A 22,432-nucleotide genomic window follows, 5' to 3' on the forward strand; every position below is an offset into this window, starting at 1 on the left:
CAAACAGGAGCAAATGGGTAAGACGCTGCATTTCAGGTGCCAACACTGTATTTTACCCCTAAAACCTACCAGTCATAAAACTGATTCTGAAGGTGAACTGTTTTCAAGCACTTTAGCACGATTTAGGGGCAGCTAGGTGGCACAGTGGATAGAGAGAGCGCCAGCCCTGGATTCAGGAGGTCCTGAGTTCAAATCTGACCTCAGACACTTGACACTAACTAGCTATATGACCCTAGGCAAGGCACTTAACCCCAGCTGCCTCACCAAAAACAAACAAACAAACAAAACCATGATTTAATGGCTGAGTCAAAAGGGACACTTGGGTCCCAGGACCATTTCCTTCTTTTCCTTTCTTGTTCCTCACCTCTCTCCCTTTCTCCAACCCTCCTTATGCTTCCTTCCGCCCTTTTTTTCCTCATCCATCCCTGGCCTTTTTGACTCAGAAATTTTACTCCCTCAAGTCTTCCAGCACTTAAAACACCAACTCCTCATGTAAGGGGAATGGGGAGAGGCTGAAAGGAGGACCAAGAATAGGGCTGGCTTTATGACGGGACCTTGTGGACATCAGTCCCTGGAGAGGTCAAGCACAAGGTATCTAAGGCTCTGAGGTTATAAGATTACCTGACCTTTGTCTTTTAATGTGGATAATTGTTAGTGTGATGTTGATGATAATTAGAGTGTTATAATCAGCATTTAGAGCTAGATAAGACCTCAAAAGCCATCCAGACCAATTCATCATTTTACAGAAGCCAGAAAGCTAAAGTACCTTACCAAGGGCACAGAGGTAATAATTAAGAGAGCTAGGCTTCCAGATGTTTTTTTTTTTTAATTCTAAACCTCAGATTCCTTTTTTCACCTAATCAGGTTGCTTAGCACCTGGGAAAATTGTTGATATTAAAACATTTTACAAATTCTGGCAAACTAAGAAGATGTAAAGAAATATTTTTTTTATAAACAGGTCGGTTATGCAAAAATAATATTAACTGCTGAGATCCATGAAACTTTGACACCATATAATAGCCATGTAGACACAATGAGTGTGTATAATATTACATGTGCTTTAGGTAAACTTTATTATAACTTTTATGGATTGGAATGGTCAACTCCATTTGATGCATCAGCATTGGCATGTTTTGTCTCTTCATCAGAGCTGCTCATCCAGGCGAGACAACTGGAACTTTCTCCCCTAATACCAAAATTTAGAGTTCACTGATAGCATGTGTACTTCATCAGCCAGGGCGGGGCATAAAAGAAACTTAACATCTTGTTAGCAAGAAAAATTGGTTAGAATATGTGAGCTTCTGGGGCGGCTAGGTGGCGCAGTGGATAAAGCACTGGCCCTGGATTCAGGAGGACCTGAGTTCAAATCTGGCCTCAGACACTTGACACTTACTAGCTGTGTGACCCTGGGCAACTCACTTAACCCCCATTGCCCTGCGCAAAAATAAATAAATAAAATAATAAATAAATTTTTAAAATTACTAAAAAAAAAAGAATATATGAGCTTCTACACTGGTTTGGCCCTGCTTTTTCCCGCAGGAGTTGTTGACTCCAAGGGATGATCCCTTCCAAAAACTCAAAAGTATTTGAACATGTAGAGGCAGCTAGATGGCGCAGTATATAAAGCACAGACCCTGGATTCAGGAGGACCGGAGTTCAAATCAGGCTTCAGACACTTGACACTTACTAGCTGTGTGACCCCGGGCAAGTCGCTTAACCCTCATTGCCCCATCCCCCCCCAAAAAAGTATTTGGAGATGCCCTTCATACTAATGCCCTGTGCCAGAATTGCTAGTTGTAACTCTACTATTCAACTTGACTGGTGATCTACTCAAAAATTCTTTATGATGACATGTTGAATGGCTGTACCTTCAATCCTAATCTCATTTACTTTGTACAAGGGAAACAAAATCAGCAGTTATTAATTTTGCATTTTAAAGTCCTTAAAAAAAAAGAAAAGGAAAGGAAAAAAAACCTTTAAGCCAAAATACTTAATTATGTTCCTGTGGTAGTTAAATGCAAACAAACAGGGGCAGCTAGGTGGCGCAGTGGATAGAGCACCGGCCCTGGATTCAGGAGTACCTGAGTTCAAATCCGGCCTCAGACACTTGATGAGTACTAGCTGTGTGACCCTGGGCAAGTCACTTAACCCCAATTGCCTTGCCCCACCCCCCAAATGCAAACAAACAAACTGTAGCTGGATGCCAATATTGGCCTTGCTGGTCTGACAGGTATCAGTAGAAGTACTACAATTAAAAGAGAGCTATTCTACTATGAATTTCTGTTTGGATTCTAGTTTTTACTGCGCATCTGGCCTGTACGAAACTCGAGTGTGGTTAATAATCAGCGTATTTTCTTATGGAAAATTAGAATGTAAACAAAATATGTCTTCCTTTTACTTGAGTTTTTAAATGCTAAGAAAACTAAACTAAGAATCATGATACTTGAATTTGAAATAGTGACTCTGTCTTTAGTTGGCTGATCTTCAGCAATTCACTTTATTTCTCTCAGTTTCTGTTTCCTTGCTTATTTATAACAAAGGCCATGAACTAGACGGTCCCTAAGAACCCTTTAAGTGCTAGTATTCTTAGATTCTATACTTAAGTAGCAAAGTGAAATAACTAAGTGGCACAGTGGACAGAGCACCATGCCTAGAGTGAGACAGACCTCTGAGTTCAAATTTGACTTCAGACACTTACTACCTGTGTGACCTGGGGTATATCCACTCCACCCTCTTTGCCTCAGTTTCCTCATCTGTAAATTGAACTGGAGAAAGAAATGGCAAACGACTCCATTATCTTTGCCAAGCAAACCCCAAATGGGATCACAAAAGTATTAACATGACCAAAATGACTGAACAATAACAGCAAAAATAGCAAATTAGAGAGGCAATGTGATGGAGTGGGAAAAGGACTATGTTTTGCTGGAGACATTTAGTTGGAGTCCTCATCCTAATACTTACTAGCCCTGAGACTTCGGGGAAGTAATCTCATCCCAGTGTGCCTCAGTTTTCTCATTTATATAATGAAGAAAATTATACTTTCACTACTTAGCTCTCAGTTTTAACTGAGGAAAGCACTTTGTAAATCAAAAAGTACTGTGTAAATGCAAGCTGTTGTGATTTTTGAGGTGATATTATAAATTTCCCAGTAGGGATAAGTTATTTTTGCATTGTACATACTGTACAAATGTGCAGAAATATTAAGTTCCATTTGATCTAGACCTGCTGAATTTGACTTGCTGTTTCTGTAAGTAAACAAGGCAGTGTGGGGTTGGCTAGCTAATTAGAAGTGTATTTTTCTCCATTGCAGATAATTAGGATTTACCAGTCCTTGGATCAAGTGCTTGGAAACCTTTAAGTTCCATAGTCAGCTGCCATTTCAGAAAACAGAAAATAGATGGTTTTGGAAAGTTCCTGCTGTGCCTTCATAGAGTTTTAGGTGAGTGCGTGTGAGAGAATTTAAGCTGGGCACTAGATTGTACCTCCTCAATGTTCTTCTTTGTGTGGAAAGGGTCAAAGTTTAAGACTAGTACTTCCTTTTGAAGTTTTTTGTTTTGTTTTGTTTTGTTTTTAAGCAAGGTGGTAGACTGTGGAGACCTTGATTTTGGCTTTTGAACTTATTAGTGATGTGATCTTGGGCAAGTCACCTAAGTGCTCTAAACCCCAGTTTTTTTTAATTTGCAAAATGGGGATAACAGTTCATATCTTGGCTACTTCATAGGGTTTTTCTGAAAACCAAATGAGATCAAGCTTAAGAAAATACCTTGTAATTTGTAAACTGCCATAGAAATATCAGGTGCTGATTGGTTTTTCTCCCAGTTCTCTTTATTGCTTCTGATGTTGCAACCTGGGGTGTCCTGGAGCCAGTTTATACTAGCTGGAGAGAGCTGATCATCAAATGCTACAAACCAGAGCTTTATTTGGGGGGGGGGTTATTGCCTATAGATTTAAGAAATTAATGAAGAAAATGTTAATGGTGCAGATTAATATTAAAAGTGTATTGAGGGGGCCGGCTAGGTGGCGCAGTGGATAAAGCACCGGCCCTGAATTCAGGAGTACCTGAGTTCAAATCCGGTCTCAGATACTTGACACTTACTAGCTGTGTGACCCTGGGCAAGTCACTTTACCCCCATTGCCCCGCAAAAAAAAAAAAGTGTATTGTGCTACTCAGAGAGCTGCTTATTAAGTGTATGCCAGGATACTTCTGGTTGTAACCCCTGTGATAAAAAAAAAAAAATGTACCTTCTTACCTGGGGTCTCTTTCTGATTACTGCTAGACAAATTTCATAATATCACAATATTTGGGTATGTCCTAATATCCATCATGTAAATACATATACAAACACACACATATATAGTTGTAATTAAGAGTGGCATAAGGGATAGAGGGTTCCTGTTAGAGACAGTGCAACCTGAATTCAAATTCTGCCTGAGGCATATTGGTTTTGTAATACAGAGCTAATCATCTAACATCTCATTGCCCCAGGCAGCTTTCCAAGAGTATGAATTGCAGAACTGTTGCTGATCTACATTAACAGAGGGAATTTCCTCCCAGAAAAACCTTATACTAATGAAGTCACAAATCTAGGGGAAAAATAAAAGAAGCTATGATTAAATCTATTAAGGGTGAATGAGACAAGGTAATTTTTAATGGAATAAAAGCAAGATATAAACTTTATCCTAGATCACAATAGTGCTTGTATCACTGATAGTTTTGTGGACTCAGATTTTCAAGCTAGAGTTTACCAATCCAAACTCTCCCAGAGAGGTGATTTATCCAGTCACAAAATGAATGTGACATAGTAACTGACTTGAACCTGAGTCATGATTTCATTTGAATATCATTCATCCATTCAATAAATACTCTTTTAGCATCAGAACAATGCATTGTCAAATGTATATCAAACAGGATACCATTTTTAAAAATAGAATACTTTGTTTATAATAAAAATGAAATGTAAGGACATTTTTACTTTTGAGTTCTTGACACTGCCATTTGTGTGATTTAGTTTATGTTATGTTTTTTACGTTGAGATTTTTATTAATTCTTTGTCCTAAGGATCTTAACAAAAAAAAAATCTTTAAATCAAAATCCTTAATTACCTTCCTGTGGTAGTCAAGATATGAACAAGTAAATTTTAGATGTCAATACTGCCTTAGGCTGGTACCTGGAATTAATCTGACAGGTTATCAGTAGAAGTTCTAAAAATAAGTGTTATTCTGCCATTAATTTCCATTTTGATTTTAGTTTTTTTCTGCATATCTGGGTTGTATAAAACTCAAGTGTGGTTTATAATAAAAACTGTTTTTTATTCTAGACTTATATACCATCTTTTCCATTCAAATCGATCTCTTTTTTGGAGGAAATGCCTAAATTTGGACTGAAGCAATAGTAGTAATGTAATCATTGTCATCACACAATTTACTGAGCCTTAATTTTGCTATCCATAAAATGAGGTGGTTGGATTGGATGATCCCTAAGTTTCTTTCCAGTTCTAACCTTTTATAATGTTATGAAGTTAATCATAGAATTGAGAGGCAGAATGATACCGTAGCTAGAGTGCTGGGCTTGGAATCAGGAAGACATAGATTTGAATCCCAGCCCTGACATTGTCTAGTTGTTTGACTCTGGACAAGAGATTTGTGTTAGGTGAGGGAATTCCAACACCAATGAAATAAGAGATCCTTGATGTTAATTACCAGAACTGGAGAAGTTAAGAGATGGTTGGAGCTAGAAAGCAAGGTAACTGTCTAGCCCTCTCTGAGTCAACTCTTCAAAATGAAGATTTCTTTATTTCATGTAAAGTGTTGTGAATTTCCAGAGACTCAGTCACACTCACATCCAGATGTAAATATTGAGTAATAACATTAGGGGGGAATGATGGTGACCTGATGAATATATCTAGGCTGGTTGGTGGTGATGTTTCTTTTACACTTCTGAGTAATTTCAAAATGAGGTTGATTAATTCTCTCATAATCTGAAGGGTGTTTAAATTTAATTTACTATAACTGTGTAGAGCAAAGATGTTATAAACCAAAACATAGTGGTGATTTGCATACATTTAGAAGAACTTTGTCTAATGAAGTTCCCTGGAGCTCAACTTAAGTGCCCTTTAAAAATATGAGAAAAGCAAGTTGTCTAATATTAAAGTCACCTCTTGGGGATCAAATGAAAAGCCCATATTCTTAGTTCTTTCTATCAGAAGTTCATATACACTTATTCTGTGTGTGTATCTCTGTCTCTCTTTGTCTTCTCTCTGTCTTTGTCTAGTCTCTGTCTGTCTCGTCCTCTCTCTGTCTCTGTCTCTCCCTCTCTATTTTGCAAAGAAAGAGGAGCAACTGTAGCACCCATTCCCTAAGGAAATAAATGTTACCTAGGGAAATAAACTTGCAGTTGTCTTTTTTTAAGCGATCATTTTATATCTTTGCATTCTTTTTTTTTTTTGTGTGTGAGGCAATTGGGGTTAAGTGACTTGCCCAGGGTCACACAGCCTAGTAAGTGTTAAGTGTCTGAGGGCTGGATTGAACTCAGGTCCTCCTGACTCCAGGGCCAGTGGCTCTATCCACTGCGCCATCCAGCTGCCCTATCTTTGGCATTCTTAAAATAATTTTGTTTGGCTGCTCTTAGTAGCAGTGCAGACTTGTTATTGTTACAAATATTAACATGAGTCAGTTTAGAATTTGGGGGGGGGGAACATTCCAAATATGATTTTATTTTCTGTTTCTAGTTTTGTAGGTTGGCATTTAGCACAACTCAATCTAATATGAAAAACTCCCTCTTTAAGCGATCTCCTGTTTAGGGTGTCACTCATTCCAACATTCGATATTTAAATACAGAGCCTCTCCACAGCTGAATGATCCCTCATCCTTCTGTTAGTTACGGCTGTTTTGCTACAAAGATGCTTTATTGAGCTGACATACTATTTAGCAAAAGCTGCACTTCCTCTAAATGAATACCTGGTGTGTCATGAGAGAAGTGTCTGTCAGCATTGTTTCTAGCATTCCCGGTCTGCAGGAGTTCCTTACTAATGAAGCTTTTAACTTAATCATTTCTGCTCTTCACTGCATTATTTGTGAGTGTGAGTGCCTGGCTTCGTTCTTTTTCTTGTATTTACATAGACTTTTATTCTTTTATACCCTATTCCTCAGAGGTCAGCAGGGTTGTTCAACTGACAGTTTTTAGTGCATTTACATCTCAAAAGGACATGGTGTTCCCATTGCCATTGGAAAACAGAACATGGCCGCCCCCCCCCCACCCCCCCACCCCGGGAGGCTTAGTGCTGGAGTGAGTGCTGAACCTTTAACATCCAGTATGAATGCTCTCAGAGATGAATAAATGGCCTGCTCATCAAACTTGTCCAAGGACTTTAACAAGACTGTGGCAATCCTCGGGCACCCTCAGTAAGGGAACACAGAGTCAGTCCTTAGTTAGGGATAGGCAGTTACCTTGCTCATATAATTTGAGGAGTTCAGAAAGTCTCAACTGCCTAAACACATCCCTTCACATTTGTTCCCTTAGGTGCTTCCAAAATCTAATAAAATTCACATTGGTAGAGAAAATTCCTTTGGGTTAAGGAACTTTCTTCTGTTAAAAAGTAAATATCTAGGGGCAGTTAGGTAGTACAGTGGATAAAGCACCAGCCCTGGATTTAGGAGGACCTGAGTTCAAATTTGGCCTCAGACACTTGACACTTAATAGCTGTGTGACCTTGGGCAAGTCACTTAACCCTCATCACCCCACCAAAAAACAAACAAAATAAAAACAAAAAGACCTGCCTATAAGCCACCCAAACTTTGTGTCTACCTCAGTGACCCATGGAAATCTCTATGATTTTTAAGGGGCAGAATGGTTTGCTGATCTACATTTGATGGAAGGAGTGGGAAATTTGCAACATGGATGTAATAACAGGTGTGGACAAAAACAAAAAACATCTTACAGTGATGCTGTATAGATGCACATTATGAAACAGAAAAAAATTATCTCAGAAGAATATAAATTTACAATGACCATAACAGTCTCCAGTCAGTTAACAAGCATATTAGGTGCTTACTGTATTGCTGGGCTCTGTGCTAAGCCTTGGAGGATACAAAGAAGGTTGAAAACCGGGTCTCTGAACTTGAAAGTGTTATAAAGAGACATCAATTAAGCAAAAGTAATAACCACATAAGGCGAAGAATGGGCTGGTCATGATAAGGAGCAAGGAGAGGCCGCAACTGTTATTACAATATTTCACAAAACCGCAACAGGAAAAACTGGGTTTCTCTATGAAGAAATTTAATACAAAAGGCAAGAACAAGAATCAACAGACGGATGTGAGGTGCATAGGGAAAGGGGTGAGGACGACTGTGGAGATAGATCACAACTCGGATGAGATCATATCCTTTGTGGTCACCAATGGTAGTAGTAGCCAAGTAGCATCCCACGAGGATTGTTCCACTTTCAAAATCAGGGTCTGTGTGTGTATGCCACAACAACACACACGGATATAGGCGGTATACTATGTATATACACACATACACATATACATATATACTGTCAAACAAGCAATTGAGTCACTAAAGCTGAAGTGAAAACCAGGCTTATTACATAGAAATGAACTTGCAGTGGGGAATCCTAAGGGTTTCCCAGTCTTTACAGAACTTGGTATATTTATGACAACAGAGCAAAGGAAAGCGGAGATACCAGGAAGGGCACATGCATGGGAGGGGGAACAGTTGCAGTAAAGGTGAGAAAAAAGATAAAAACCCCTCCCAAGGGGAGGAGCAAGGGCAATGGGGAAAAGCTGAATGATTTTCCTCTTGGAAACTGCTAGATGTTGAAGATAGGATGAATCTACAAATCTACAGGGTTCCCAGCTGCACAAGGAAATTTCCCAGCCCACTACAGACAGGCTTGATACCCATTTTGACTCCCAAGAACACACACGGCAAGTCCAGTTTGGGATGCGAACAACAAATTTTGTCAGCTGTGGGGGGAAGAAGGAGGACTTCATCCTTGACACATTCAGTTGCCTCCTGCACACTCTGGGTCCAAGTGTTTCTAGAAAAATATGGCACGTCAAAAAGACAAATTCAGGGGATCCCTTAACATCACCCATATATATTGTACATGCATTTGTATGTATGTATGTATGGGCATTACTAGGCTAGGTGAGAAAATCAGAGTACATTAAGGGATAGAATTTTGGTGAAATAGAAAGTTAAGTTGCTCCTAAAACTAGAGCCAGCTAGATGGTCTATGATACCTTTGTGTGATACTGTTGTTTCATCAAGCAAACCCATACGTGTTTTCTGAAGGGCAGTGAAAAACAGAAGCAAGAGAAGAGAAAGTAGTGATGAGGGAAAGGGAAGGCATTGAAATTGACTCCAAGATTGTATTAGGAGAGGTGAACAACGTGTGCTTAGGTGGGTAACTAGAATAAGAAATAATCAGGGGGCAGCTAGGGTGACGCAGTGGATAAAGCACTGGCCCTGGATTCAGATGCTTGACACTTACTAGCTGTGTGACCCTGGGCAAATCACTTAACCCTCATTGCCCTGGCCCCCTCCAAAAAAATAATCACATAGAAGGCAGTAGTGAAATTCAAAGTGCTTTGTGGCCACTCTATATAAAGTTCTGAAGGTGAAGCTCATTTGAATTTAAGGAAATAATTAATTGTTGGGTTAAGAGAGAGAATATGTGGCACGTAAGGAATTGAGAATAAACATTTCCACAGTGTTTTTTGAACTTAGAGAAAGTAGAAATATATGAGAGATGAAGCTGCTATTTTCTTGTTGGGGGGTCAGGGGAGCAATGAGGGTTAAGTGACTTGCCCAGGGTCACACAGCTAGTAAGTGTCAAGTGTCTGAGGCTGGATTGAACTCAGGTACTCCTGAATCCGGGCTGGTGCTTTATCCACTGTGCCACCTAGCTGCCCCTTGTTCCCTGCTATTTCAAGACTGATCTATGTTGGACAAGGTCTACGAAGATTGGGGAGTTCCCTAGAATAACACATCTGTTCTTGTGTTATAGGGGGGTGCTTCTATATCCTTAAAAATGCTTAATTCTATTCAGCTAATATTTAGCAAAGCACCTGTGCAAAGGACTATGTGCAAGGCACAATGTTGGGCACTATGGTTACATATGCAAAAACATTCCTCTATATCATAGAGTTTGTGTTTTAATAGAACAATAGAAAGGCCTCACAGATAAAGACACTATAAGATAGGAAATGAAAGGGCAAAGGAGAGATCCAAATAAAGTGATCTAAGAGATTTGGGGAGGGAGAAAACAGTAACAATGAGGTGGTAGAGACGGAAATTATATAGGATATTTCACAGAAAAAGTAGCACCTGGGCTCATTTGAGCCACTACTAAAGGCAGGATTAGGATTCTGAATATATAGCTATTATTAGATGAGCAGGGGAGTTCACTTTAGCCATGGAGGACGGTTTATGTGGATGCCAACAATGAGGATGGAATTTGGAGTTATATATATATATATATATATATATATATATATACACACACACACACACACACCACAATTTGGCTATAGCAGAGAATGAATTAATCAGAGTAGAATGAAATAAGGCTGTAAAGGTAAATTGGTGCCAAGATTTAGAGGGCTATAAATGCCAAACCAAGGGAGTTTATCCTAAAAACAATGGAGAACACTGGTAGCTTTGAGCAGGGAAGCAAGTGTGGCCTATACACATGTGTTAGAATGATTATTTTGCAATTAGATGGATTGGAGAGGGAAAAGACTGGGGAACAAGCAAACTAATTGTGGACATGACTAAGGAGTCCGCAAGAGTGACGTTAAGGGCCTAAACTATAGTAGTGGTTATGTGAGCAGAGAAGAAAGGAAGCAGTAAAAGGTGTGGATGGTGATAGAATCCATGGAATTGAGTGATTTATTGAATGAAGGGGCAGAAGTAGTGAGGGACAGAAAAAGAGTCAAAGTATGCTTCTATCCTTGTTTAGTGATTTTAAAAAAATATGGTGAATCTTCTTAGAATATAGGTGATATCTAAAATATCCTTCCTTGGATATCCTTCTGGTACTTCAAATATGACATGTCTAAAATCAAACTCATCCAAGATCACAGAATTTTATTACTACATTTAAGAGGCCCAGGTCATTATAGGTGGTAAATTTTCACACTCCCTTTCCCCCAAAGCTGTTTCCTCTTCTGACTTTGCTGTTCTGTTCATGACACCATTATTCTCCCAGTCTCCCAGCCTCAAAACTTATCTTTGTTCCATATTGGAGACCTATAATTCTCCTGGATTGGTTGATTCTTACTAGTTCTTGAATCTATCCTTCTTCCCAGTCCCATAGCAATTTCTAGTCAGTCCATCAGTGAGTCAACATTAACTAAGTGCCTTTCATATGCCTGGCACTGTGCTAAGTCCAGGAATAAAAATAAGACCTTCCTGGTTCTCAAGGAGCCTACAATTTAATGAACAAAAACAACGCACAATAGGAAGATGAAAAGTGGGAGGGGTACTTTGTACAAGGGAATAATAGAAAAGTATAAAAGGATGCTAGTTGAATGGAAAATTAAGAGATCACTGGCCTGGACTCTTTCCTCAAATGAAGGATTTGGGAGAAGTTCATTACTCAGACATTCAATCAGAGGGGCAGATGGTACTGATGAAGTGTGAGTTGTTGTTGTTGTTGTTGTTGTTGTTGAGTTGTTTTCAGTCATATCAGATTCTTCATGAGCCTATTGGGGGTTTTCTTGGCACAGATACTGAAGTGGTTTCCCATTTTCTTCTCTGGCTCACTTTACAGATAAGGAACTGAGGCAAACAGGGTTAAGTGACTTGCTCAAGGTCACACAGCTAGTAAGTGTCTGAGGACAGATTTGAACTCACAAAGATGAGTCTTCCTGACTTCAGGCCTAGCATTCGTTTTTTTATTTTTAATCATAAAATTATTTTATTATTTTCCAACTACATTCAAAGATAGTTCTCAACATTGGTTTTCATAAGATTTCCAGTTCCAAACCTTTCCTGCCTTCCTGCCCCCTTCCCCAAGACAGCAAGCAATCTGATATAGGTTGTATATGTATAATCACATCAAACATATTTCTGCATTAGTCCTGTTGTGAAAGAAGAATCAGAAGACAACAGAAAAACCTCAAAAAAGAAAAAAAAAACAGCCAAAAAGTAGAAACAGTATGGTTCAATCTGCATTCAGAATCCATAGTTCTTTTTTCTAGATGTGGAGAACATTTTCTATCATGAGTTCTTTGGAATTGTCTTGGATCATTGCACTGCTGAGAAAAGCCAAGTCCACCATAGATGATAATTATACAATGTTGCTGTTACTATGTACAATGTTCCCCTGGTTCTGCTCACTTCACTCAGCATCAGTCCACTGAAGTCTTTCCAGGTTTTTTCTGAAATCAGCCTGCTCATCATTTCTTATAGCACAATAATATTCCATTACATTCATATACCACAAATTGTTCAGCCATTCCCCAGATTATGGGCATTCCCTCGATTTCCAATTCTTCACCACCACAAAGAGAGCTTCTATAAATATTTTTGTACATGTGGATCCTTTTCCCTTTTCTGTGATCTCTTTGGGATACAGCAGGCCCAGCATTCTCTCCACTGTGCCACATAGCTGTCTCGCCTGGCATTTATTAGGCACTAAAATACTTCTTCTTAATTCATTGATTAATTCTGAACTTCACATGATATAATAATATTTGAAATGCATCATATAGAAGGAAAGGTTAAAGACCTGATAATTATGATGGGACACAAAGGTTTACCATATGGTAAAATACTTTTGATTATCTAGGGATGACACATAAATGGAAGTTCATTACTTAATGGAAAAAAAGAAGGGGAAGCCTAAAGTACAAAGTTTCTACATCTCCATCCGAAACACAAATCTTTCTCAGATGAATTTCTCCCTCCTTCAGATGAATGGAAGTCTGTGAAGGTTTTCCATGCTCTGGCTCTAATGGAATGTGTGAGTTGGCGCACCCAAGCTTAGCTATTTTTCAGTACAATTAGTCACCTACTTCCCAACAGGTTCAGCCTTCATGATCTCTTACCTAATGACAAAGAAAATATTCTGTCAGGTCAGGACTGGACTCCTCATTAAACCCTGACACACTCTCTCGCTTCCCCTCCCTCACCAGCCCGGGGCTCAAACTTCATGTGTCTGGATTGTAAAGGGTGTGGTCGCCTAGTCCCAGGGAGAGGTTTGTCAAAGAGCAAGAGAAGCTTTAGATGAAGGAGGCCTTGACAGTTCAGGTGGGACACAGAATACTCAGGCAGTCCTGAACCGGATAATGCAGATGGCACTGGCAATTGGACCAGTAGTTCTCCGAAATTGCACATTAAACCATCAAAATGAGAAGAGGCATGTAACATAAGCTCATCTCGGCCGTTTGGAGAAGAACTCCAAAAGAAAAAGAAAAGCCAAAGAGAATCCAAAAGATTCATATGAAATCCTCCCCACATGGACATTGTTTTAATGACAGACTTGTCACAGGGGCAGAATCATTAAAAAGTCGCTATCAGGATCAGGCCTGGGAAGAGGTCCCCAATCCCTCCTTCTTGAGTTGGAGACAGAGCCATTCATGGCCCACACATTCTGAGGTCAGTGGGGAAATAAGTGTTAGGGGAGGACAGAAACCCCAAGGTGGTAAGAGGCTCATACAGAAAGGGAAAGGTAGGCAGAAAAAACCAAACCCACAGGGCCAAGACTGCTCTCTCCCTCCTCTACAGAGACAAACGTCCTAAAGAAGGAGACAGTAGATAGGGTGACAAATGCCCAGCAGTGCACACACTCTCAAAGGGCTTTTCCAGATGCCTTTTTATGTTTGATTGTTCAGTTTCCCTAGTGGGAAAAAAATGTATTTACTCCAATCCTGTCTTCCTCAAATTGAGTACATAAAGAGCCTAAAGCTTATTTTTTTAAGGTCCATTCTGAAGTACTGTAATGGAGGAAAGAAAGACTGCTAAACATTAGGTATGACTAACAAGTAATATAAGAAATTTCCCTTCCTGAAGAGAAAGCATCATCATTATAACATCAGTGAAATACCCTCCTATATAATAGAAAAAACAATAGCACTTTGTATTATTTTTTTGTTTTTGTTTTTGTTTTTGGTGAGACAATTGAGGTTAAGTGACTTGCCCAGGGTCACATAGCCAGTACAGGGTAACTGGTCCGAGGTCGGATTTGAACTCATGGTCCTCCTGACTCCAGGGCCGATGCTCTATCCCCTGCACTACCTAGGTGCCCTAATAGCACTTTTTAAAACAAGTTTTTCTTTTACATAGAATAATGCTGACTTTTAAAACATTTTCAATCATATTGCATGTAGGGAGAATAAGATAATGCCCTCCCTATAGGATTTCGAGGAACTTGCCAAAAAGTTTCCCCTACCCCTGCCAGGGCTTATCTGGGTGATCTAAATTCCTATATCATGATCAGAGGCAAAGGGTTTCATCCAGAGAATTATCTCTAAGAGGCCTCTGCTGAACTGCAAGCATGGTATTTTGAAAGTTTCACAAATTAAAACACTGTGACTCATCATGTTATCAGAGGTTGCTATGTGGTACACTTTTTTTTTTTTTTTTTTGCTCTGTGGCACATTTTGAAGTAGGTGAAGAGGAGGATTGATGTCTAGAATCACGGATGCTGCAAAAAGAAGACGAGCCCAGGTTTGATCCTGTGATGAATGTCTCTTTGGAGTCAAGGGAGGCAGGAAGGCCCTAGATGTCCAGGGAACTTGGATCTTCCTGAGGCAAACTGGTAGCCTTTTACTCCTAGAGGTTCATCATACTGGTGTCACACTTACTGTGGATATTCCATTGACTCTGGCCCTTTTGCATTTCAGAACTCCTACCCTCAAGCGATCCACCATCTCAGATTTCCCAGAGGCATAGACTATTGACATATATTATTGCACCTGGCCAATTCTCATATTGTATCAGGAAGTTCTTCCCCAACTGCTATGATCATATAAAAATACTAAATAACATTATTATAGTCCAGTAAAGTTTACAAAGCCTCCCCCCCTCAATAACTGTGAGGTAAATGGTGCACATTATTGGCCTGGTTGTTATTTTACCTATATAACATTCTCCTGTCTCAATGCCTTTGCACATTGGGATTGTCCCCACACTTGTCTAGTAAGGGCCCTGCTCCATGACTGGGATAATTACTCTTTTCCTTTCCCTTTCAGGGAGAAAGGTTAAGCCCCGGGAAAGCCTGGTCATCTAAATGATGGTCCCTTTCCTCTCATTCTTTGGTTCTTTATACCCCCACCCCCAAATTACTGAAAAATTGAAAAATTGCTGAAAAAATACTGAAAATTTAGGTTTTATTTATGTCTGAGTCTTTCCTAAAGGGGACAGTAGAAATGTGCTCAATATACAATGTAGCTCAGGACGACAGCCATTTATTTCTCTATGGCAAAAATGCCAAACACAAAAGATTCATTAGCTCAGAAAAAAATTAAACAAGAAGCAGTAACTTGTTCTACTATTAAATTCTAACAGTTTGTTGACACTTAAACATCTGAACACGAAGCAGTTTGCAAAACTGCCGAATAGCCACTTCCCATTTCACCTTGCTGTTAACTATCTAAGCAATGACCTTGAGGTCCATATCTTTTGACAAGCTAGACTCAGGATTAGTCAATTAATAGTCAACAAATAATTATTAAGTGCCTACTATGTGCTTCTTAGACTTATTTTCTAGTCAGTGATCTTCTCTAAGAAGTGCTGTAGTAGACCTAGAGAGGGCACCTTCTTGAACTCCTAAGATGGCCATCTAGGCTAGAAATGTCCATCTCAGGATTGCTTCTCTGTCACATATGATCAGGCAAAGAAACAATACTATATGGAAAAGGCCTTCAGAAGACCAAGCTCAGGCTCAGACCCATCTATGCCCATCTAGGTCGTTTAACTTCCATGTGTGTGTTTTTTTTGTTTTTTTTTTGTTGTTTTTGCAGGGCAATGGGGGTTAAGTGACTTGCCCAGGGTCACACAGCTAGTACGTGTCAAGTGTCTGAGGCCGGATTTGAACTCAGGTACTCCTGAATCCAGAGCCGGTGCTTTATCCACTGCGCCACCTAGCTGCCCCAACTTCCATGTGTTTTAACTGTCCTGTTCTCTCACTTTGCTGTTTCTGCTGAAGTAGAAGGAAGGAACTAGAACTTAAGTAGACTTCTCCAGGAAAAGGTTCAAAGAATCCTGCTATATTCAGCAAATGGAAAGAGAAGAGAGACCCAGAGCAGCTTCACTGCTTTTTGACAACCCACTGAGTCAGCAGATCTTCCTAATCAGTGGTCAATAAGGGGGCTTATTCATCCTCTTGAAGAACACAGCACATTGAGCCACACATTTCCCAGGAATCCCAGGAAGGTGACAGAGGAACTCTAGAACATACTTCTTTGAATGGTTCCTTCAGTTTCCTGGCCAGCATGCTCCATGAGGTGCTACCACTGAGATACTTAGAATGATCCCTTCCATTCCACTTCCAGGAATACTTAGTTGATCTCAAATCTTCAGCTAAGTGCTGCCTTTGAAATGAGATTTTTCCTCATTCTCCCCAGTTGTCAATGCCTTCCCCTCAAATTGCATGGTATATGTATGTCTATGTCTATGTCTATGCAGGAGTATATGTAGACATATGTGTATGTGTATATGTATTTGCATACACATATACATATGTATATGATATATTATATGTGCATACATAATTGATCTATATACATATTACTCCCCTCAACTACCAAATGAGCTCCTTGAAGGCAAGAACTGTTTATGTATTCTAATATACTGGTTTTGTTTGGTTGGTTGGTTTTTTACATATAAGGTATTTTATTTTTTCTGTTACATGTAAAGATAGTTCTCAACTTTTGTTTATACAAGCTTTACAATTTCAGATTTTTCTCCCTCCCTCCCCCCTCCCCTAGACAGCAGGTAATCTGATATAGGTAATATCTATATACATATACATATATATCTATACACACACATATATATATACACATAATAACATTAATCCTATTTCTGCATTAGTCCTGTTATAAGAGAACAAAATCAAGCAATGAGGAAAATCCTCAAAACAGAAAAAAAAAACAACAGCACCAAAAACAAAAGAAATAGTATGGTTCATTCGCATCTATACTCCACAGTTCTTTTTTTTTTTTCCTTGGATTTGAGATCCTCTTCTATCATGAGGTTCCCTGGGAACTCTTCTGTACCATTGCATTGGTGAGAAAAGAATATAGTCCCATCACAGTAGATCAACACTCAATGTTGATGAGACTGTGTACAGTGTTCTTCTGTTCTGCTCATCTCACTCATCATCAGCTCATATAAGACCCTCCAGGTTTCTCTGAACTCCTCCTGCTCATCATTTCTTACAGCACAATAGTATTCCATTGTATTCATATACCACAACTTGTCCAGCCATTCCCCAATTGATGGGCACCCCCTCCACTTCCATTCTTTGCTACCATGGAAAGAGCAGCTATAAAGAGTTTTGTACATGTGGGTCCCTTTCCCCCTTCCATGGTTTCTTTGGGAAAAAGACCTAAAAGTGGTATTGCTGAGTCAAAGGGTATGTACAGCTTTATTGCCCTTTGGGCATAATTCCAAATTGCTCTCCAGAATGGTTGGATCAGTTCAAAGCTCCACCAACAATGAATTAGTGTTCCAATTTTCCCACAGCTTCTCCAACATTTATTATTTTCCTTTTTTGTCATTTTAGCCAATCTGATAGGTGTCAGGGGGTACCTCAGAGTTGTTTTAATTTGCATCTCTCTAATCATTAGAAATTTAGAGCATTTTTTCATATGGGAATAGATAGCTTTGGTTTCTTCATCAGAAAACTGCCTGTTCATATCCTTTGACCATTTCTCAATTGGAGAATGACTTGGATTCTTATAAATTTGATTTAGTTCCCTATATATTTTAGAGATGAGGCCTTTATCAGAAGTACTGGACACAAAAATTGTTTCCCAGCTTTCTGCCTCCCTTCTAATTTTGGATGCATTGCTTCTGTTTGTACAAATTTTTTTTAATTTAATATAATCAAAATCATCCATTTTGCATTTTATAATATACTCTATCTCTTGTTTGGTCATAAACTGTTTTCCTTTCCAAAGATCTGATAGGTAGACTATTCCTTTCTCTCCTAATTTACCTATGGTATCACCTCTTATGTCTAAATCATGTATTGATTTTCACCTTATTTTAGTATAAGGTGTAAGATGTTGGTCTATGCCTAATTTCTGCCATCTAATATACTGTTTTTGTATTCTAAGATCCTAGAATAGATTCTTCCACATAATAGATCATTCAGATGGAAACATTTATTAAACTCTTACTGTACTAGACACTGTGCTGAGAATTGGGGATACAAAGAAAGACATAAAGCTCTGAAGGGGCTGACAATGTAAGGGGAAAGAGGATATAAAAAGAAGCTAAAAGGGGGCATGATGAAGTCCAAAGGAGCATAGTCAGGTGGAAAATGATGAGATGGCTAGCCTGGATGCCCTCCTTAAATGGTATTTCTGGGAGGAGCTCTCCACTGTCTACTTTCTACCCTCTCCAATCAAAAGGAGGAAGGAGACCCAGGGGCTGGGAGTCCTGAGGAAGTTTTGAGTTTCAGAGACTATCTTTCAGGATGATGAAATCCTAGAGGGCATGATAAATAATAATGATAAGTTCTAAATCATTGTTTGTCAAATTAACAATTAATTGGATGAAGCATTATTTCCCTTCCTCCCCCCACGATAGATAGAGCATCTGAAACATAGCCAAGGTCACACAGTTTCCTCACGTCAGTACCTGGTTGTCATGTCCTCCTGTCCTGTCTTTAATAGTAACAGACAGGTGGAAAGCTTTTGATTGTACTTTATATAATATCTCTGTTTACTGTCATTTATTATATCCATTCTTCTCTGTACTGAATAAATCCAGTTCCTTTCATTTTTTTTTTTCCTGAGGGGGATGATTTTCCAATCATTTTCATTGCTTGTCTCTGGATCTACTCCAGGTTCTCCATTACACATTTCAGTTGTGGGGCACTAAATTGGATGAACTATTCTAATAAAAAGCCTGACCAATGCTAATTATCAAGGGAGGATTACCTCCCAGTTTGGGGCCCGGTTACAATGGCTCCAATTAACTCCCAGAGTGCCAATTAATTCTCACCGGACTAGAGGGGCTGTCTCAGATTGAAGGCACTTGGTGAAAGCAGGTGTTCAACACAAACACACAGAAGTAGTCTGTCTGTATGTCTGGCTTGTGCATGTGATGAGCCACTCCATAGAACGATTACTTAAATACAAAAATTAACCTCTTTAAATTCATTAAACTGTTTTTATATTGCACTGAATGAAATTTCAAACATTACCTTGTTTTCTCAGTATTCAAAATTGTTCTCTTTTATGTATCTCATTAGTATTCGTTTTTACCGCCTTTCTTAGTAATTTTAGGAAATTTTATCCTGAACCTCTTTTCCCTCCCCTTTCTTCCTCCCAGTCATTTCCACGACTCCCTCCCCTAACTCTGCTTCTTCATTCTGTCATCCTTCTTGACACCTGTGATCCTTTGCCTTTAATTTCTCCTTCAACCAGCCCCAGCTCCATCTGGAGTACCATTGCCATCAATTATTCACATTTATTGTGTGCCCACTGGGTAAAAGGCTCCAGATTTTCTTTCTCTCCTCAATCTCTATTACCCTTAATACACACACTATTCACCAAGCAGTTAGTGTCCCTACAACTCTACTTAGTTGCTTACTCCTTTCCCAAAGGAGGATTAAAGAGGAAGGGAATGACTCAGTCACTGCTTATTTATATATTAAGCCCCACAGCTACTGATCCCTTTAGGAACATCAGGAATTCTGTCTTTGAGAATCACCAGGAAATGAAGATTTTCAGATTCATTCCATATTCCAGAAGCCAAAAAGAAGATAATCCCAGATAAAGAACCCTCTCTGCAAAGTGCAAAAACAACTCAAGCTGGGGAAGAAACTCAGATTTGGCAAGCTACAATGTTTGGGGAAATTAAGAATTAAGTCCTGTATCAATTTCTGTTTTACACTTACCCCTTATCTTATCTCCCCATCTACAAGGTAAATTTTCTTAGGGCAGGAAGTGAACTCCCTTCCAGGGTTTGGAATTGTTCAGTTATTTCAGTTGTGCCCAACTCTTCATGGGCTCATTTTTGGTTTACTAGGAAGAGATACTGGAGTTGTTTGCCATTTCCTTCTCCCACTCATTTTACAAATGAGGAAACTAAGGCAAGAGGGGTTATGTGATTTTCCCAGGGTTACACAACTTTTAAGTATTAGAGGCCAGATTTGAACTTGGGTTTTCATAACGCCAGTCCCTGGCACTCTACCTAGCTGCCCCTCTCTTCTAGGATGCATTTCTTTTTTTTTTTTAAGTGAGGCAATTGGGGTTAAATGACTTGCCCAGGGTCATACAGCTAGTAAGTGTCAAGTGTCTGAGGCCAGATTTGAACTCAGGTACTCCTGACTCCAGGGCCAGTGCTTTATCCACTGCGCCACCTAGCCGCTAGGATGCATTTCTTATTTGCAGGACAACACCTAGAAAAATGTTGACACAGAGATGGTACTTAATAAATATTCATCAACTCAAATTTAAGACTACAAAAGGGACCTCTGCAATCACTGTTTCAACACCTCTTCAACTGATAGTTAAATAAATTGAGCTCTGAAGAGCTTAGTACTTGCCCAAGCCTATAGAGATAGTCATTAGAAAAAAGAAAAAAAAGACTAGAACCCAGTTCTCCTCATTCCTTAATTCCTAGTTCTAAGTTTCTCACTGTTTTTATTACATGACACTCAAGTGACATGCTGTAGTGTTTAAAACAGTCAAATATGTATTATCATTAAATATAGGCAGAGGAATTGCTCTATTTAATGCACTGAACTGCTTATTTCAAACATACCTCTTCATTATCTGCTGTCAATAATAGAACATGTTATTTGAGATGAATACCTGCACACCTTTGCAAGGTAGCTGGTTGAGGTTCAACATACAAGTATGTGATGGAAAATAAGTTTGAAAATAAAAATAAAAACAAAAAAATTAAATAAAAAAAATAAAAATAAAAAATAAAAGGGAGCGCAGCTAGGTGGCACACTGGATAAAGCACCAGCCCTGGATTCAGGAGGACCTGAGTTCAAATCTGGCCTCAGACACTTGACACGTACTAGCTGTATGACCCTGGCCAAGTCACTTAACCCTCATTGCCCCACAAAAAAAAAAGAAATAAAGAACGTTATTGGTTTGTTTTCCCATAAGCAAAAGCAAATGACTTGTACAGACACCCAACATTAGAGGTTAGATTCATTAGTATAGCTCCAGGACTGCATCAGCCAAGATGACCGTGTCATAACTAGCTCAGTTTGTTCATGCCATAAACTACTGACAAAACATATATGGAGAATGTCTTTGTCTCAGGGCATGAGTTCAGGAAATAAAGTGCTATAAGAGATAGCACCATAATCTTATGCTGGGTAATATTCAATATGGGAGGCGGAGAACACTGATCATACAAAAAGAAAGGGTCACCTCATTTTCCTAGCACAATTGTTTCTTTGTAGCCGCAAAGAACCTCTTAAGATCAAAGACTTAGATTCAAAATTGGAAGGAACACTATAATCATGTTGTCTAGCCCTCTTCTTTTACAGATGGGGAAACTGAGGCTCCAAAAGTTTAAGTGAACTTCCCAGTGTCCCACCGGTACTAACAGAGTAAATTATGAGCTCTTCAGGTTGAGACTTATTGACCATATTGTAGAGGAGATCATAAGATCATAGATCTAAAGCTGGACGGGGCTTCAGGATCATCTAGTTGAGCTCTTTCATTTTACAAATGAAGAAACTGAGGCCGAAGGTGTTTAAATGAATTGCCCAAGGTCACCCAGGAAGTAAGCATCAGAGGCAGGATTTAAACCCAGGTCCTTGAACCCCAGTACCACTGCTCTTTCTACTGTACCATGATGAATTCATGTTTAAGGATGGATTGAACTCAATGGCCTCTGAGATCCCTTTGAAATTCTGAAATTCTGGGATATAGAGGATGCTTCCACACTGAGGCATCATATCCAGAGGATAGATAGGAGGTAGTGCTATGGTACATTTCTCACAGTTAATGCTACACATGACCATGCATGACAGCAAGTGTCAGGACAGAATCCTCTTCACTCCACCCCTGCTCATATTTTATACTATTACTAGAGATTGGGACAAGATAGAGAAAAGAGTACAGCGTACTTCTTTTTTGTTTTGTTTTGTTTTGTTTGCAGGGCAACAGGGGTTAAGTGACTTGCCCAGGGTCACACAGCTAGTAAGTGTCAATTGTCTGAAACTGAATTTGAACTTAGGTACTCCTGAATCCAGGGCCAGTGCTTTATCCACTGA

The 22,432-nt window shown here is 39.3% G+C and overlaps 1 protein-coding gene across 37 annotated transcripts in view; it reads left to right on the forward strand.

Moving 5' to 3' along the window:
• DTNA (dystrobrevin alpha) overlaps positions 1 to 22,432 on the forward strand; it is a 490,634-nt gene that overhangs the window by 223,554 nt on the left and 244,648 nt on the right. For 4 of the 37 annotated variants that reach the window (XM_043976702.1, XM_043976699.1, XM_043976701.1 and 1 more), the window contains one exon: positions 3,311 to 3,439. The exons of the other annotated variants lie outside the window; for them this stretch is intronic. The gene's annotated coding sequence lies outside the window, so the exon portion shown is untranslated. The remainder of the gene's footprint in view (positions 1 to 3,310; positions 3,440 to 22,432) is intronic. 37 annotated transcript variants of the gene reach the window in all.

Source organism: Dromiciops gliroides, chromosome 1 (assembly GCF_019393635.1).
Source record: "Dromiciops gliroides isolate mDroGli1 chromosome 1, mDroGli1.pri, whole genome shotgun sequence".
Taxonomy (NCBI): Eukaryota; Metazoa; Chordata; class Mammalia; order Microbiotheria; family Microbiotheriidae; genus Dromiciops; species Dromiciops gliroides.